Source organism: Amblyomma americanum, chromosome 4 (assembly GCF_052857255.1).
Source record: "Amblyomma americanum isolate KBUSLIRL-KWMA chromosome 4, ASM5285725v1, whole genome shotgun sequence".
In the NCBI taxonomy this organism is placed as follows: Eukaryota; Metazoa; Arthropoda; class Arachnida; order Ixodida; family Ixodidae; genus Amblyomma; species Amblyomma americanum.
The window spans coordinates 212,590,190-212,608,864 of record NC_135500.1 but is presented as its reverse complement, the minus strand read 5'-3'; the positions used below and the strand labels follow the sequence as shown (position 1 = coordinate 212,608,864).

Here is an 18,675-nt window from a genome sequence, read left to right as displayed (position 1 = left end):
CAGGTGAAAGTTAGTATTTGGGGTAGGCATTCTGTAGAGTAGGCTTCAGGGGCAAAATGAATTTGTTTTCAAAATAAGACCACAGCGCAGACGAAGCAGAAAGCGAAATGCATCAGGATGGAAACCTGTGCCAGCTGAAACATGTCTCACAAGTTGATCGTGTTCCTCGCGGCCGACAACTGGCAACCGCAACGCTGCCGTTCCGTCACCTGCCATTTTTTATGTATTCGCGGTAGCATGCTTACTGTTGCCAAAGTGTCCTGTTAGAAATGTTCCGAAGCGGCAATACAATTTTGTGCCGCTGCATTTATTCGTAGCTGCTGCAGGACTGAGCGCGCACCCCGTATTTCAGCAGGGCATTGCCTCGTTCTAGGGAACGAGCGCTTCTTAGACCAGGGGCTCCACCCAATAGCCAGATAAGACTTCACTCGACTCAATAAACGTTTCTCATTCATTCTCATCGGGGCGTGCCTCCGAGGTTCATAACAACCTTTACAATTTTTTAAATCTCTGATGTGATCCGGCGAATAATACAGGTGGCGCGTCGGCGCATCTATGTACATGCGCACGCGTTGTGCCTTTGAAGGATTTCAATGACGGCTTGCGTCGAAGTACAACCCTTCAACAACTTCAACCACACCAGCCAATCACTGGGCGCCTCCTGGAACATGTCCATTCAGATGCGAATGACAAAGGGGCAAATGGTTAAATCGTAGAATGAATTGCTACAAAATACCACCTTTGGACGTGGTCCAGACGTCCCGTTTATTCGCAGGGGCTGCATCACAGCCGCGGAAATTACCTAATTGACGCCTTTTCGAGTAGTTCTCGGGGGCGTGATCGTAGCCCATTTCGATTAATGATTTGAATGAGCCCATCGAGAGGCAAACTGAGGCAGTCATCGCTGTTTCTCTCTCGGCAACGGGTGCAACTTTTTGGGGGAGTCAGATTCATCAGCCCATTTATTTACTCTCAAACATTTATGTACAATAAAAATGGCACAACTTACAACATTTACAAGTGTTCGGCTGAGAATTCAGCATTCGAAATGGAGTATTTCTAGTTGAACATGCGTCAGTGGGTGCTGTTGTTGAAACATTGAGGGGCGTAGATTGTTGCCCAGCAATAATTATACTGAAGGCACTTGCATGTACTGGAAAGAGCAGCAGAAAAACAAACCACAAATAAGGAATTATGCAACTTTGTGTCCGAGCGGGTAACCATGCGGCACAGAGCCATTTCACGTTCACTAGAATGTCTGCTTGCTATAATACGCTGCAGCATGTTAATTACCAAAATGAGCTCATTCACCGCAGGCTTGCTCGAGCTTACTACTGTTCCATGCATTCACCGCCGTTTGTAGCACGCACAAAACAAGCGGTCTTTATTTAAAATGGCGTCCATGTAGCTGCATCACGTGCAATGTCGTTGATGACCTCGACCTGCAATTTGCTTCATTGTGCCGATCCACTTTAACAGAAGAAGCTTCATCTTTTTTTGTGGACTTCTTATGTATCCTTTTTTCTTGTGTGGCGGTGGTATTTCAAAAAATAAAAAAGCAAAACATAATGGCACTCAGAAATGGTAATCTTGACCCTCGCAAGGCACCAGCGCCACAATTGATGCGGTCGTGAAACCGTCGTTTGCGGTCGGTCACCGCGCGCTAGTTCATTTCTCTTAATCTTCTGCGTGATACGAGGTGAAGGCTTTCAACTCCTGATATCGCGTCTGGTTGCCGCCACGACACGTGCACACGAATAAAAAAAGGCAGCGCCATTCTACGCTGGTACACTTCTTTTAACCTTAACGAGGCTCAAGTACACATCCTTGAAAAACAGATCGTGTCTCTCGCTTTAGTCCGGGCTCGTTTCTCACGGGCCCTCGCCAAAACACTTAGGGCCTTCTAGACGTCCGCACCATTTAGGAGGAGGAGGAAAGGCAGGGAGGTTAACCAGACGAATAGCCGATTTGCTACCCTGCACGGGGAGAAAAGGGTTGAGGGGAGAAAAAGATGAAGGAGAAAAGACAGTTGCAGGAAATTAAAGTCACTATGTAAAGTCACAGCGTTCAGTAAAGTCACAGCCTATCATGCAGGCCGGAAGTCTTCAAAAAGCGGAGCAGTGCCTTGGAGGCCTTCACCGCCGACGACCGCCGCGGCCAGTGGCCGAAAATCTTCGTTTCCATCAGTGGGTGCAGGTCTAGATGCTCCATTTAAACGAACACTATTTATACAGGCAATAGTGCTTCATTCTTCCGCTCTTTCGCGAGTTTATAGTTGAATGGAACGACACAGCACTGTTCAGTCTCGGCTTCCTGAGCTTTCTACAAGGAACACCGGCGCTACGAAGAGTTTGTTTTGAGTAGCTTGTGGGGCCTTAGGCGAAGACCATGGCGAGGACAGTTTGTACTTTTCGTACTTCACCTATTCTCTCGCTGACCGCACAGCTGCTCTGCGCGAGTTACCCAGACTAGCCCCAAGACATTTCTAGTTCAGCTTCTTTCCGTTCGCACTGTCCTTGGATGTCTCGGGCCGAGAGGCTCCGTCGTGCTTCGCCGCCGCCTGCGCCCTGCGCATGGCCGTGTTCTCCTTTTCCCTCGTGTAGGACTTGATGTAGAAATTCACGAACAAGCTGAGCACCAGCACAGTCTGTGCATTTGCCACGTGGATAAGGTGGCGCGGGAAGCCGCAGTCCACGAACAGCGGAATCGACATGTGCACGAGGAAGATGACGAACTGAACGATCTGCAACGTGGTGAGGTACTTCTTCCACCAGAGGTACTTCTGCACCGAGGGTCCCAGGGTGGCGAGGAAGTAGTACATGTACATGACCACGTGCACGAATGCGTTAATGGACAAGCCCAGCGCGGGTTGGCCTTCGGGAGCGTACAGCACCCAGAACCAACAATTCACCGCCACGATGGTGTGGTGGATGACATGGAGATGGGTGATCTGGTTGAACTTCTTGCGAAGCACGAAAAAGACGGTGTCGAGAAGGTCGGCGTACCGGACCGCTATGTACCACCAGCCATTGCGGTACTCCTCTTCCAGGTGTTCGTCCATGTAGCCAGTGATGCCCTGGCACCATAGGCTGTAGCGACCACTGGGCAAGTAGGTCTCTTTGAGGACTATGTAGCAGAACTTGGCGTTGAGCACCACCATGGCCAGGTTGTAGAAGCGGATGAGGTTGGTTATCTCGAACGGTTCGCGGTTCTTCATCCACCGTGGGCCGAGGACCTTGACGAAGTACAGGTAGAAGGCGATCAGGGGGAAGACGAACATAGGGTTCATGACCAGCGGGTAGTCGCGTGTCCTTGGATCGCCCCATTCTTGGACCTGGGTCAAGAGCGTGATGGGGTTCCAACTCATGGTTTTGTTGACGTTGACGAAGGTTACGCGTTCACTGGTAGCCATGACTTGAATTTTTCTTTAATTCTGGAAAAGAAAAATATGCACAATGTAGCGCACACGCAAACAACACTGTCACCATTGCTGTCAACATTGCGAAGCTTTCTCGTGCAGGAGTACTTTGTGATTTGGGCCCTGTATACCTAGAACTACGATCCTTCACACAGCAGTTCCTGTCATTTGTGAATATGTGCATTTTAAATTTGGTGCCTATAACTATGCTCATCTAATTATCTACGCTCGTGTAGTTGGCTGCCTTGACGTAGCTTTTTTTTTTCGTTTACTCCGTAGCTGACACACTGCAGACTTGCAAATCTATTAAAACGGGCAATTATGCCCTGAATGAAGACTTGCTTAAGACATTCTTCGCAGTATATTTTATTTTATTTTCCTCTCGTTCTTTGTTATGGACATCAGTGCTTACAAAGCATCGTGACCCTCCACGAAGTATACTCAGGATGAAGCACGATGGAACAGATTCGTTGTCGGCTGATAATAAGTTACTTAGGATGTAAGCTTGCAACCATGGGTGGCTTTAATTTTTTTAAGTCACGAGAATTTTTTTACTAAATAATTTGCGCTAAGTACTACTCCACTCATATCATTTGTTTTCATACAAAGGCCTATAATCGGCCATGCAGAGTTCCTACGTTCAAAAGTTATCCAAGACTGCTTTTTGTCGCTGAGCGAGCAAGAAAATTACGTCTTTTTATAGCGCTATGAATAATAAACTAACTGCGCCCGATTTTGCTCGTATAGTCAGCGCTATTATTTACTGGCTTCAAGGAACCATGTATGTCATGATACTGACAATCTGGAGATGTTATTATGCCTTTAATCTTTGGCCTTCTAGTTCATAAGCCCTTATTATCATCCCTGCAGTGGAACCGCAATAGTAGAACTCAAGCAGCCTACGGCGCACGTGCCTTTTCATCTACAGGTGAAAATTTTAAATTCTGAGTTAAGGAATTTGGTACATGTGTCAAACCAGCGGACAAGGTTTAGAATTTATTAACACTGGCTGCCAGCATTCAAAGGTCCTTCAGGTAGTACGAATGTCGAGGTAGGTTTCAAAAAAAAGGGACCAGAAAATGTACAGGCTTAAGAATATAGATATACGTCTTGCAAGGTCTATATTATAAAAGTGCGAATTATTAGAGGTTCTTATACAGTGATCGAAGAATGAATTTTTACTGAAAAGCAAGGCTTACAATTTCTTCTACCCTTTTCTATGAAAAGCGTTATGGTTATGCGCACAGCTTTAAATGGAAATGATCTAACAGTGCATCGCAAGAGATTTCAAATAGTAACGCACATTTAGTTGACGAGCAACATCGAGACTAAGTTTTTTTTCCGTTTAGGGCTTATGTTTGTTGCAAGCCGCTGTATTTTTTCTGAACGTTTTAAATCATTAGTGTTTCTTCTTAACATTCTGCTATTTTAATGATTCGAATAGCCAGTCTCTAACTTGTTCTGTTTTATGCACTTTTTCATTACATGACACATGAAAGTTGCGCGAACACTAAAAAAAATATCGTTACAGCCATAACCTTGTGTCAAACAAAAGATCCTCCAACGCTAAAAAACGGGTGCTGCTACACGAATCCTCTTAGCCTCAAGTATCGCTATAGGTATTAGTCCGACCCGTAATGGACAAATATTTATCTCAAGTAATTAACTAAATAGATGCCGAGTACCATTTTGCGTATCACTACTGGACATCAATTCCTTTCAATATTCGGCAGGCCTTGCACTATTCATGAAAATAAGTTCACTTTTAGCGACAAAAGCTCTCATCATAAATCATGATGTAGCCCTCTCATACTTTGCCGCCGCATGTTTGCAAGAAGCGCTTAGCGTTCTTCTGGGCTCTAATCTTTCCAACATCGTTACGCGAAAATAACGTTGCATAACGGTATGCAAAAAAAAAGGTTTCCACCTTTAGAGCATAGAATTCAAGATCTGGTCGCAGAGGTGATCGAGCCGCCTCTTATAAAGGTATTTTATTTTCACCCAGATTAGATAGAAGACATCATTTACTTGGGTGTGAGGTATGTACTGTCTAAATTATCCGTATGTGATGACTGCCGACCTATAGTTTAGAAATTATTCATCTGCGATCCCAGTGCATTTAGCAATAAATAAAGCTGCTGGATGTAGAAAGTTCGAAATAATTAAGCCTGGTCTCCCGTTAAGCTACCGGTGATGAAGAAAAGAACATACCTTTATTTTGGAGTGCCACGAACAGGAGGGGCCGCAGGACAAGAGCGGAGTTCCTTATTCAAGAAGAGAGACTCGCGAACCACCCAAGGACAGGCGAGATGCTGCGGTAAGAACCGCTAGTCTTGTGGCCACCACCTCGGGTGCATCCTTCGGTACTCCAAGTCTGAGAACTGCTGCTGGAGTTCAGCCCAAACGGTTACTCTTAAAAGGCCCGTTTCTACTCAACTGTTGCTGCGTCAGCGAAATTCCTCTATGTTCCCACCTTAACGTGCCGGAGATGACGTGTTGTTCTTTCTTCTTCTCATTTAAAGCGCCTTTGCCTTCATTTTTCCTACGCACGAAAATTATCAGGGGAACAAGTAGGAAAAACCTCGGCAGAGATAGCGGAGCAGCCGTGAGCGTGTAAGTGAGGCCCTGGCGTCAAGGCAAAGCGCCATTGTCTTTTGTCTGTACTGTGCCTAGAAGTCAGAATTAAGGGGACTGCTTGCGCGCGCAGCGCTAGCGTGACGCGCGCTTATATTTCGTCCCCCACACGCTGAGCCGTGAGGCGTTAGAAAGACGCCACATCGCATGTCGCAAGAGGGAGCGAGTTGGAAAGGGAGTGAAGGTGTAATTATGAGCTCTGTCGCCATGGGAAGGTCTGTTGGAGCGAAGCAGAAAGTGTTTATCTTCGCAGCTCCTTATCAGCGCTGGCATGGCGCAAACAAACAAAGGGAACCTGAACGGGAAAAAAAAAGCAGTTAATGGATAAAACTTCACCCTTCAAACAGCAGCGCTCAGTGGGTAGAAGCAGCTGGAAAACGCTGATTTTTAAAACATATATTCTACATAAACTCAAAAGACATACGCCAACTCACCACATGCGCACAAAATTAAGCAAGCCAAGAGCAGTATAATTTACCTCAATATATTCGTAACGCCGTGCCTCAGATGGCACAGGGGCAAGGGCCCTAAATGGGCCCACCTAAGCTTGCAAACTGAAGTAGTCTGTATTCTTAGCAGCTATTGCTCAAGAGCCATTGAAAGCTGCAGAATAAGTTGTAATGTTTCAGACATTGCTGTTATGCTTTTTTTTTTGCGACCTGGACCCCTCTCTCCCCCCACAAGAAAAGAAAGAAAAGACGCTCTTGCTTGCTTAATCAGCCGGGCGCTTGGGATGCAGTTGAATGTGCCGCATTTGGCATGGCCTGATGCGGTACTCCGGAATGACCGCTCTGGCATCGGATCGGCAGCATTGTAGTAAAGACTTCCACAGGCACTGAAGGCCCCGTTGGTTTCAGGTTTGGGCCTGGGGCCAGGCTGTGTTAGAGCGTGGTCTGAAGTTCGAAGATATTGAGGTTCCTGTCCCTGTCTGAGGCGTGGTTTTCCCAGTTTTATATCAAGTGTTCAGCCATGGCGGTTACTTGATATGTTGTGCCCGGTCCATCGTAAGGGTCGTCTTGCAAAATGTTGGCGTGGAGGGCAGGCCTCCTGTTGGTGTCAGTAATAAAGCGATGGATCACCGTCTGCTCTCCTCATTCAGGCATGATAGATAAAAATAAGATTGGTCTGCAAAGGTTGCATCACTCTGGCGGAATCATTGTATGTGCGGCCCTGCGGTTGTGATTTCAATAAACACAGGATTGCGCTCTCCAGAGCTGTTGTAGCCAGTAACTTACCGCATGTATTATACCCCTGGACAACTGAAACTAGCTGTGTGCAAATTTCGCCTACGAGTGCGATTGTCGAATATTTTGTATAACCTCGCCGCATGTTCTTATACAAATTCTTACATAAATGATGCCGTCTTGTTGTACTCAGCAAAGTATAGATCTTTGCATCGCACAATACGTTGAGCACAATGCGTTCAGAAACATGTTGTTTGTATATATCTCCTATCCTATTCGAATGCCTGTGTGTGTAGCATCTAATCAGCGCAGCAGAGTGAAAAATATTTGATACCACCCTTCGGAAATAAGCTTTCGATGGCCATCCGTAGAACTGGTCGCACTGTGTCGCAAAAACTTGACCAATAATGTGCTGTGCAATGTGCGTTTTATATAGCTTATGTGGCTTAAGGGACACTTAAACAGCTCCGTAAGGATATGACGCGAGAGCGAATCGGCTAATTCCCATATATGCACAATTGGTAATTGTGTACTTTACATTCGTAGATCTCTGGGAGCTCTCGCACCACTCCTGGCGCAGCGCTTAAGCGATGCGCCACTGCCATAGGATGGCAGGAACTGCCGCCGGTGGGCCTTGTGCGACTCAGTTTGCCCTTCACGAGCGACCAATAAAACTTTACGAAGTCTTATAATGAATACATTCCTTTACACCCAGCGCTGCTTTTAGGCGAAAATGCCATTGTTAACATATCTTCCGTTTTTAGCTTTTTAAAAGAAGCAGGTGTTCTTCAGAAACTGTAAATTTTGATCCACAGCTTTGCTTTATAATATGATGCATTTCAGCCATTTTCTCATTCCATGAGAAGAGGGCTGAGGTGGTTATTTGAATGGTTGGGAGCCTCAGGATCCTTGCCCAGCCAAGGATGGCTACTGAGGTTATCTGACCTTCTTGAAAGCGTTTATTTTTAGCCATTTATAAAATTTCGTCTTTCTCTTATTACTACCAGAACGAAATAGCAATTTAAGTCCTCTACACAACCATGTTTCCTCCCACCTACAGAAAAGTGTTCATATACCTTGAGCCTGGCGCGTGATAGCCTTAGCTGCTTATGTGCCATTAAACCCAACACAACACAACACGAGCGACCAATCATTCATTTAACTGCCACTTGGCGCAGTGGGCAGTTCGCTCACTATCCGGTGGGCAGGTTGTGATGAAACCGCAGGGTCACATGACCTATTTGGCTCACCTGCCTGTTAGGTTGCTTCTGTGGGGATTTTCTCCGGATTTTTCTCTCACGGTCAACGACGGCGACGCCGGATTTTCTTCGACATAAGGTCCTTAACGCTGTCGCGTTAAAAATGCAGAATCCCAAAGGTGGTACCGACGCCGGACCATCAAAAAAGACTCCTTCTGGAGTGAATTCAGAAACGGTCGCTGGTGCAGAAACTGAGCTTGGGTTTCCCAGATTGTAATTATGGAATTGTGCTCAACTAAAGGGCAGCCTGAAATGCCTGTGAAGAACTTCAGATCATTTAATCCTTTTCCAAAACGGGAGAACGTATAACTTCGGGATACATAAAGAAAGTTAAACTTTCTTTCTCTCTTTATATGGGACAACTACATACAAATTGGCTCGGGAGGCATAGCAGAAGGGCCGAAAAGTGTCTGACTAGTCCATGTCACCGTGACAGCGCAGGCAGCAAAAGTTTTTTGCACAAGCCTACACATTATATGCCGACAAAAATATATCAGCTCAAATACAGTAAAAAGTTACAATTCCTTTGATACAAATCTAACCTTACTGTGTAAGGCAAGAGAAAAACTACTTTGAGCGCTATTAATATCACATCAACTTCATAATACCAATCAATTGTTTTCGCGATACGTGATATATGACAATTCAACTTGAAGCACAATGTACACACATAATGCAATACACTACAGGTAATGCACGATGAGAATCCAACACAGTATTTAATACTTACGCCAAGAGTTTATTGAGGGGATTAACTCTTCATACCTTCTACTCTGAGAGGAATAGTGTTTTGACTTGCTTCTTAATATATGTTGGGGAGGGTCTGCCATTTAGTAAGTTTAATATCTCTGGGTACTCATGAAACCCAACACGAACCAGTCCACTGTGCAACCGTAACCAGTTGCTGTTCAGACACTGGAGCGCCTGCTCCAGTGTCTCCGCTGCACCAAGTAAGGAACTGCCTTAAGACGTTTTGGCGGGTGAGTTGGTTATGAAGCATCATGAGGTGAACACCGCAATCTGAGACACAGACAGTAGGACAAAGAACAACGCTATGTTGTTCTTGCTCTTCGTCCTGCTGTGTGTGTCTCAGATTGCGGTGTTCGCTTCATGATGCTCCAATGCACCGAAATCACTGCACGCGCTGTTGAGCGAAATTCCGTGGTGCACCCGTTCTTCCCCATATTACATGAAGTCTACAGGCACCCGAAGGATCATCGGGCGATGAACGCAATGCCGGAATGTTCGACTATCGGCTCATGGCTGTGTCGATTACGCCGCAAGACACGAGCATTGTGTTCGCATTTCTTTTGATCGCGCTAGTAACCTCGCCTGACAGTCACTTCATACCTTAAAAACCGTTCGCCGTGCTCACCTCATCCTTATCTCAGCGTGAGCATTAGAAGCTGTCTCAACAACACTAGCACATTGTCAAGAGGCATGCAGGCTGCGATAATTCGAAAGCACGAATCTGTTAGACTGTAAGAGTTCTCATTTCGGGAAGTTATGCTAATGGACTCGAAGGTTTCCTTGCTTTTCTTGCTTCTTTAAGTCTCACAAATGCCTTGTAATAATTAATTCTTCAAATGCCGTTGACAGACGCCTACCACGTGGAGGTGCAGTGCTGGTAACGGACGAAGCTTGCAACGCTAACAGCCGTACCGCCGCCCACAAATTCGGCGCGAATGCTCAAGCACGTGACTTGAGTACCGCGAACAGTTCTGAGGCCGCGGCGCCGTGGGAAGCAGACGACGAGCCTAGTCCCGTCTCCGTCGCTGTAGCAACACTGCGAATGTGCAGAGAACAGTGGGGTTGAGATCAAGTGATTAAAAGCTCTCCTCGTAGGGTGGTTATCCTGGAAGGAGGAGGGGGTTTCTGTGCAAGGAAAAGGGTATGGCGAGAAAAACAGCCAGCATAACTGGTGGTTAGTTGCCATGGGAACCATTCGGAGGGTACCCACCCTGGAAGGAGGAGGAGAGCTAGCTTGTAAGAATGAGGGTATGGCGGGCGCATAAAAAAAAAAGAACAACCTGTGGCTGGCTGCCACTTCTGTGGCAGCTACTGCAGAGCTCAGGCTCCTCAGTGTCTTCATCGTGTAGTATAGAGTATGGAAAGAATCTGTTTACCTGATGCAAAATCACTTAACTTGGGAGTGTCAGGTTTCTCCTGTGGCTAAATCACAAAGCATCCCAGACCTTACCACCTGGAAAGAGCTGATCCGGAGCCACGACCAGGATCAGCAAAGACTCATCATCTGTCAGGCGGAGACAGCTTACTACAAGGCTCTCTCCGCGGTCTCCGGTGCTGAGAGCCGGCTGGGAGGCACCCCCTCCTAATTGCGGTGCCCCGACCGTGACACCCCACGATGACGGAAATAAAGTTAATTCATTCATTCATTCATGGCTGCCACTTCAATCCCCCGGAGTGCATTTATGAATTGAAGAGCTTTATTTTCGTCAGAACGCATGTGCGGACGATTCCGTGCTAGATAGCCATCAACCCATGGCTGACGGCGACCTGGGTGCCTTACTCCACGGCCCTGGTCTGGACAACCGGGTCTGAGCTGGCCAACACGGCCTCCCACTGCTCGAGAGAAGGATCACACACAATATCCGCCGGTGGCCGCGCTATGGTACAGCTCCATAATGTAGTTACCCTGGCAGGAGGAGGAGGGTATGGCGCGAACAGAGGAGTCCCCAACCGGAGGATGGTTTCTGTGGGAGGAGGAGAGCATGAAGAGGGGGTAAGAAGGCGCAACCAGTGGGTGCTTGCCACTGAAACCATCCGGAGTGTGGTTATCCTGGAAGGAGGAGCAGGGTTAACATGGAATGAGGAGAGTGAGGCGAGAGCGTAAAGGAGATGTAACCAGATTCTGGTCATCACACAGACCGTCCGGAAGGTGGCTATCGTGAAAGGGGGAAGGAGAGTACTGCTTGAGCAGGGAAAGGTGGCACTGTCCATCTGTGGAGGCTGCTGCGAAACGTGTCGCCTGAGCAGGGCCGTGGTGACCGCCCTGTAATTTATTTTTCCTTTTCTAGGATAAAAACGCTCCTTTTTCGGTGAGAGCGATCTCGTCATTTGTACTCTATCGCAGAAATACCTTTAAATAATCTTAAAACGGCTGAAACGTCCAAAGTTGGTAATGGCAGTTCTCAACCAATGGTTTCGAGGAGGGTTGAATTTTTAGATTTTCAGATATCATTAGTCAAGAGGATATTCAATATATAAAGCAACGCACCCTAACATTCGCCGTGTAGGACATGAGCTGGCAGTCTCTAAACAATATGCGCGCACATATGCTGACCTGGCAAAAGCATACAATTCAACGTGTGGGAAAGTACATGCACACGTAAGACTTCGCCCGTGTTACATCGCCTGACGTCACCCTCCTTTTTTTTTGTTCTTCTTAAGTGCCTTCTCTTCCACTTTCTAATTTTGCGAACCGCAGGGTCTCTGAACTCCAACACCTTGTCATGCTGGTAATGAGCTGCGTTTTTTTTTCCTGTTGCATGTTTCATCTGTTTTTTTTTTTATGTGGGGTTATGCTATAAATGGACTCCGGAGCTTTCTTGTCTGTAATTCCTTGCTACAGCAGAGGGAAAGCTGTAAGTTGACGGCACCTCTGGTCCCACCCGTCTATTTCTTGGGGTTAAGGTGAATGTTTAATGGTATTAAAAGCACGGAGGCTCATTTTCACAGAAAAGAATGATCCAACCTGCTTTCATGATATTCTTTATTTCTATTGTCTTCTCCCTCTCCTGCGTGTCATCCTACATGTAAATGGGACCGGGCACCACCCTCGTAACATCTTTCACATTGTTGCGGTCCATTTAGAAAGCGCCTATAGCCAGTGCGCTTGAGGAAAATACTCAAACAGTAATTTGAAGCATAATTTAGCACTTTTTGCACAACACTGTATTCGCCCTGTCCTGTGACTTACGAGTTCTTTGCGCCCCATGCTTATCAGGCGAGCACAAAATCATGGAGTTGGGCCGCGCCTCCGTGCATTTCAGGCGACAGGAAGATTTCATCAATCTATATGGGGGCACTGCTTGAGAATTGACATGCCAGGATCCCCGGTGATATGACATAATGATTGTTGTAGCTACACCGCTCGAGTATTTCTTGAAATACAGTTTTCTGTAATTACTCCATATTCCAAATAAGCAATTCATTGCTTCCATTCTTGCTGCGCATCACTTTACTCGCGAGCACTCTTTGTCACGAAAAGCACGCATATCTTAGTAAGCCTTACCAAACGCATGCCTTCAAGCCGTCAGTAAGAGGGTTCATAAAGGTGATCCTACAAATGATATCACAAGCAACCTTCCAATTTCAGTCCTGCCCACGTGTTTTCAAAACTTAAGGAAAGAGCACTCATAAGCGCCTTATACAATAACTAACCAAATACACCATACTTTCGTCATCTCATTATGGTTTTAGAAAAAAAAACGACGACATAAGCCTTCGTAAAATTTGACACTCGAATTTTTGATAACTTTGACAGGAGGCGGTATACCCTAGGTATCTTCCTCGTTTTTCGGAAAACATTTAATTCTGTGAATCACAATAACTTGCTTAAGAAATGATCGAATATAGAATTAGAGATATCAACTTGTATTTATTTCAGAGTTACCTGTTAGTGAGGCAAGAGAACATTAATTTGAACAATGTGATGTCTCAGAAATTATTTACAAAGCTAAGTGTCCCTCCAGGTCAATACTGGGACCAGTTCTAATTTTCTTGTACATTAACCATATCTCCAAACAAAAACACCCACCTGAAATTACATTGTTTGCTGATCACACAAGTGTATTTTTACAGGCGGAAGTGTACAAAAAATAGGGAGGCAGTGCTTATCTGGTAGAACTGTCATAGTACCTGTAAAATAAGTTGCGGCTCAATGCGCAAAAGCTAGATACACAGTGTTCAAACCCAACAACAAGAACGTATTTGATAGTATATTGATTAAAATTGAAGACCCTAAATTTGAGAAAGGTCGGATGCAAGATTTCCCTGGAGTATGGTTTAACGAACATTCTTCATGGACTCATCATGCTGATGCCTCATTTCGAAACTCACGCGTTCTGTTGGGTTTTTAACTAAAGTGGTCTTTATCCTATCTCTCTGGCTGGAAACATCAATATACACGTTATTTTATTCTAAATCGCTGTCTGCTATGCTGGTATGGCATATCAGCAACAAAGGCAATTATGAGAGAATATAAGTTCTGCAGAAGCCCATTCCTCAGATCTTAAATTTCCAGTAAGAAACCTACAGACTTATCCACTTTTCTCGACCGCGGCGGTCGAATTTCGATGGAGGCGAAATTCTAGAGGCCCGTGTGCTGTGCGATGTCAGTGCACGTTAAAGAACCCCAGGTGGTCGAAATTTCCGGAGCCCTTCACTACGGCGTCTCTCATGGCCTTAGTCGCTTTGGGACGTTAAACCCTCATAAACCAAACCAAATCAAACCACTTTTCTCGAAACATAATACTCTGTAATTAAAAACTGCAGGATTTAAGGGTAGCGCAGCTGATATACAAAAAATAGGCACATCCCGATGACATCCAGCATGCCTCCACGAGATATGAAATTAGATATTATAAAAGTAAGATTTAAAAATTCATAACAAACTATAGCAAACAGGGTAAATACTGTCAAATGCTAAACTGCTTAATCTACACGAATCGGATATTGATATTGCAAAACCGTTTAGAGCCTTCACATGAAGATATTAAGAATTCCTGTTCACCTCAAATATGTATTTTTTAATCATGAACAAACTACATGTACCAGTAAATATTTTACTCACGGCTATCATGCAATTCATAATTGTCATCCTGGCAATATATTTTTCCTCGCACTACTCTTGCTTAGACTGTAACATAAAGTAACATTCAATTATGCTTGATTGCTCAATTTAGTCGAACTACGCAAATTACAGTGGGCTTGGCTGCGTGTAGCTGCATTTCAGTACGATATGGACAACAACATCTGCAAACTGCAAAAAATTGTGGACAAAACCAATTTTGAACGCAATCCCTTTTTAGAGTTACTTTACGAACTATTATTTCTGATACCTCTTTCAAAAAAGTTGTGTTATCTTGCAACCATACATGCTGGGCCATACCGCTCGCAAAAAAAAAAATAGCAAGAGGCTTTTCGGCTCTCGCTGGATACGCCCGCTTAGAACATCTCGCAAGCCCTCTGGCAAACCGCCCAAGTTCATGAAGCGGTTGGCACTGTTATTTGGCTTCCTTGCATTTTATGGCGTCTTTTTTTTATGTTACCGCTGTCATCTATGTTAGCGGCTTGAGATCTTTCTTAAGATGTATTTACTCTGTCCTTTCTTACTGCCTGGTATTTGAACCGTGCTTTAGCGTTCGCACATTAACATTTTCGTTAGAGGGTTCTCAGCTCTCTAACATATTATTTCTTCCGGCTTACGACAACAATAATAAACAAGAGTAAACCATTGGTTAACTTTAAATGGCTTTATGAGGAAGTTTAATACTTCTGCAAGCCTGTTATGCTGCTTTTGGGACCTGTTGCCCATATTAGTGTCTTATGAGAGATTTCATTTGCTGCGGATACCAAATGCTACAAATGTTTTTGAACGCCTTTGGTCTGTGCCGTCGACTTCTTTCAATCTGACATCTCTAATTGTCCTTTTCGTTTACTGTAACCTCGTTCAAAGGTGCCAAACACTTTCCATTGTTTTTCGTTTTGGTAGTAGGCTCGTTATTTTAAATTGAACTCATCGAAATTTGGTGATTACAGCTGCAAATACATGTCAACTGGTTGGTTGCAAACGCGCTGTTCACATAAATTCCCTGTCATGAGCCGAAAGATTCAGTCTTTTAGCATGAAGCTAGCATCTCACTTGCTGCGCCTACAAAGACCTAGTAAGAAAAGTGATACCACTGCTGCTGATAGCGTTCAATATATGCAGTTGTTTAGGAGAGGTAGCGAGAAAAAAAATCCCATTCTCTCCGTCTCATGAAAGTTATGCTGTGCTCCGCAAGCCTCAGAAGACGTTCACAAAGTATTCGCAGAATTATCGTTAAGTAATAGTACTTTGACTTTGTCCTATGTTTTGCGTGCCGTATCTGATTCTATTATCACTCGATGCATGTACCGTGGCCAGTAATGCATAGTGCTTGCTGGAAAACAGCTCTGCTTATTCCATTACCTCTTTATTGATCTGGCAATTTCGAGCTTTTACAGCTACAATATATTTTGAGAGGTGCAGCAGTGCTAACGGCGATGAGAGCGGTAGCCAGCAGCCCTGACAAATATGGCTTGAAGATTGAGCGGCAGTTCAATTCTCAACACTATTCTTTACTGGCGACTGTAGTCCAGAACATCATTAACCACTGAAATCAAAATTTTAAACTATTCTTCCGTACGGCCTACTCGCATGTTCGCCTATAAAGAACTTTCACGAGGCATTTCGAAAACCGTAATTTCTGGACAATAGTAAGCATCCGGTAGTCCTGAGGGCTCAATTCTGCCTAAGAAATAAACATTTTTTATACATACTCTGGACGGCTTACCTGTAGGGTCTTGAGAAAGACACTGCGGTGAACGGTCGTATTTTTGGAGGCATTGCGAATGTTTCCTACACATATATGTTCAATGATCTTACTGCGGAACGATACACCCAGTGTCACTTGCATTATGGAAGCCAAGTGCTTATGATTGACCACTTGTGGCATTGCCACTTTAAAAATAAGTATTCTGCAAATGTTCTTTCATATTAAGATGTGCATAACGGCCAGTAAGCACGCGTAAAACCAGTCAGCTTTGCGATGGTGAAAGAACTGTGAATGCTTGACTGCATATAAAAAAACATGTTGAAAATGTAAGTAACGTTGGACGAAACTGGTTTTGATGGCAAATTTTAAAAACGAAATTGCTGTGCAGTCCACACTGGTACATCGTCTGCCAAACAACAAGTTGTAACATTTAAAGATGTAGAATTCGCGAATTGTGTACTGGAAATTACGGTTAATAAACGCTAAGTGAGCCCAATCATTTCCAACGCATTCTTATATTGACAAGCCTGGGTGACTCCAGCTGATTTCGTATGTCCCGTCCTAATCAAATTAGCGCAGCTTGAGCCATGTCAGAGTGAACCTTTCAGGGTCGCTTACGACCCACTTTTCTTTATTGATAGCTGTTGAGCTGTAATGAAAAAAAAACAGATCGATGGCAAGCTTAACACTATTGCATTTCGAATGTGTGTGCCAAGGCACATTACACGGTAACTTTCGTTCACATAGTTTTCAATTTTCACGTTTGTTTTTGCGTGAGTGCTCCATGAACAGGTGCGCAGTTCTCAAAGACCAGATGTTAGGAGACGGCATAAGAACCGGAAGGGCAAGGAAGTAGCAACTGGACAAAGCGCACTCAAAATTATTAAAAAGAAACATTCTACAATCTGCCTTCAAAAACGCGTTAAGAATGTCATGTGAGCGCTCGCTTGATGCCAGCCTCCAGAATGAAGCTCACAGAATGCGTCTTTGCGGGCATCCGCCATCGCTTTTTTTCTCGGTAGGCGAAAAAATTTTAAGCGTCATGGAAGGAAAAAAGCGTACTTGGCCGAATCCAAGCGACCGCCAAACTGGCGGTTGTATCAATGTTCGGCTTATGGAGCACAAGCTGGCTGTCGAGGCATTATCAGGTCCGGGACACTTGGCGGCACATTGCAAACGATGTAAGGATAAATGTTCTCCGATATTTAATCAGACCAGGGTCATTTTTGCAAGCTCAGATCAAAAACAACGCGAAATACTGGAAGCATTCCTCATTCACATAGAACGACCGCCTTGCGTAAGCAACCCATCGGTATCACTGTCGTCTAAAGAAATACATTTTCTGAACAAGAAGGTGCCGTTGCACATGCGCTTTAGGGTGTGATCTGATGTACACGTTTGCCTATATATTCATGTGCCTGTCTGGAATAAAGCCAGTTGATGTTAGCGTTCGTGGTGTCCTATCTTTGTCCGTGTCTCTAGCGCAGTTACCATGTGCATTGAATCTAAAGATCACCAACTAGCCCAGCTGTCTGCTTTAAATGCTTTAAACGCAACAAAAGACTGGCCGCCATGTCCTGTATACACAATTTTTCCCACAGCTTAAAAGGAACTAGGAGAGGACTAGGAGTTTATTTTGCTTTTTCTGCTGCTCACCGCCTTTCCAGGTCTTGTGAACGGGTTAGCAATCCAGGTGAACGAATTCAAGAATACACAATTAGTCATAGAGACCTCTTTGTTTCATGCGCCACAGGAGACGTATATTCTATCCCTTGGGCAGACAGGGTGACGCATGAAAAAAAAATTGCAGCAGCAAAATAAAAAATCGAGCAACTTAGCTGTCGACTGCAGGGACTGCTTACACTGCAGGCGCCGTCCTCCAAAGTTTTCGGGCACTAGAAAAATGCCAACAAGCAAAAAACAGCTTACTCATGAAATAATTGAGGCATCTATTATTGAGAGCATAGATGATAGCTGCGTTAGCACGTCTTTGTTAGCCCTTTTGGTAAAAGAAATTTCATCGCTCTCTGAATCAATATAATTTTTTTATTCTTGATCTTGGCCTGGGTTTCCCTGCATTCCTTTCAAATGCATCCCAAAGCCAGCTTTTAGCTCTCCCCCCATCTTCTTTCTGGCCTTGTTACTTGCTGACTCACAGATTCCATCCTAGTTTTTTTTTACTCGTTTTTGTTCATTTATAGATTATATTTTTAGCTTTGTTATCCTCATATCCGTGTTAGTTGTTAGCACTTATTGTCTCGGGCTTCGCCATGTTTTATGTGTCTTGTCGCAGTCTTTTACATATGCATTCTTAACCGTTTTTTACTTGTTTTTATACTTCTTTTTGTCATAGCCGTGTTAGTCGTTGGCTTTTATTCACTTCGCTGTGGCCACGTTTCTTGGAATTTTGCTGTTGCATTTTTAGCGGTGTTTTTCGAGGTGATAAACGTTCCAGCTATCATTTCACGAGCAGCTGTTTTTTTTTTTTTTTTGCAGGCCTCCTGCTGGTATCTTAGGTGGGAGATGCGCGTTCGCTTTTTTACCTCATTTGGAACATAAGAGGAGCGAATCGACTCGTTCAGAAATAAATTTGTAATTTCTATGCAGTTGTTTGCGTCTGTTCTTCTTCGCTGTCCTCG

At 44.6% G+C, this 18,675-nt stretch overlaps 1 pseudogene across 1 annotated transcript; it reads right to left on the bottom strand.

The window, feature by feature from the left end:
* LOC144129265 (very long chain fatty acid elongase AAEL008004 pseudogene) lies at positions 1–5,841 on the bottom strand (annotated as a pseudogene). The gene is made up of 2 exons (XR_013313896.1): positions 5,630–5,841; positions 1–3,433 (listed from the first exon to the last, which is right to left on the bottom strand). The product of XR_013313896.1 is annotated as a very long chain fatty acid elongase AAEL008004 pseudogene (transcript).
* Positions 5,842–18,675: the final 12,834 nt, after the last annotated feature.